Here is a 528-nt window from a genome sequence, read left to right as displayed (position 1 = left end):
GTCCATTCCAGTAAATCATCAAAATTCCAAAGAAAAAAAACAGCATTTTCCGTAAACATTTTGTCTTATTGTTTTCTTATTTTGCCTTCAATAAACACGCCAAGACGAGACGAGGTTACACGACTTTTCTTGAAAAACTCTTAAGGGGAGGAACGTACCAGGTTTCGCTACACACTGTATGGCGGAACATCATGCAAATCCACACAACAAAATACATGCACGCCTTCCTTTAACACGTGTGCGTGTCATCACATTTTGGGTTGTTTAGTGCATGCTTTTAATATACTCCTCCAAACTCACGCACACACACACGAGCGCATACAGCTAAATGACCTTTTAAAAAATCGAGTGCAGTTGTGTTGATTCTGTACAGAAAATAAAAATAGTGAAGACCGTGTAAAAAATAAATGGTAAAGAAACGAAACAAAAACAAAAATCCTGTTTTTCTAGGTTTTCACTAGAAATCTGAAGAAAAAAAGTAAATAAATAATAGCTGTTCATATATTTATTTACTGGTGTATGCGAGAC

General features: G+C 35.6%; 1 protein-coding gene across 1 annotated transcript in view; it reads right to left on the bottom strand.

The window, feature by feature from the left end:
- LOC119592110 (ryanodine receptor-like) overlaps positions 1-528 on the bottom strand; it is a gene marked incomplete in the record, with an annotated part of 20,940 nt that overhangs the window by 15,844 nt on the left and 4,568 nt on the right.

Source organism: Penaeus monodon, chromosome 29 (genome assembly GCF_015228065.2).
Source record: "Penaeus monodon isolate SGIC_2016 chromosome 29, NSTDA_Pmon_1, whole genome shotgun sequence".
Lineage (NCBI taxonomy): Eukaryota > Metazoa > Arthropoda > Malacostraca > Decapoda > Penaeidae > Penaeus > Penaeus monodon.
Note: the sequence above shows the minus strand (reverse complement) of the source record. Positions and strands in the feature narration are given on the sequence as shown.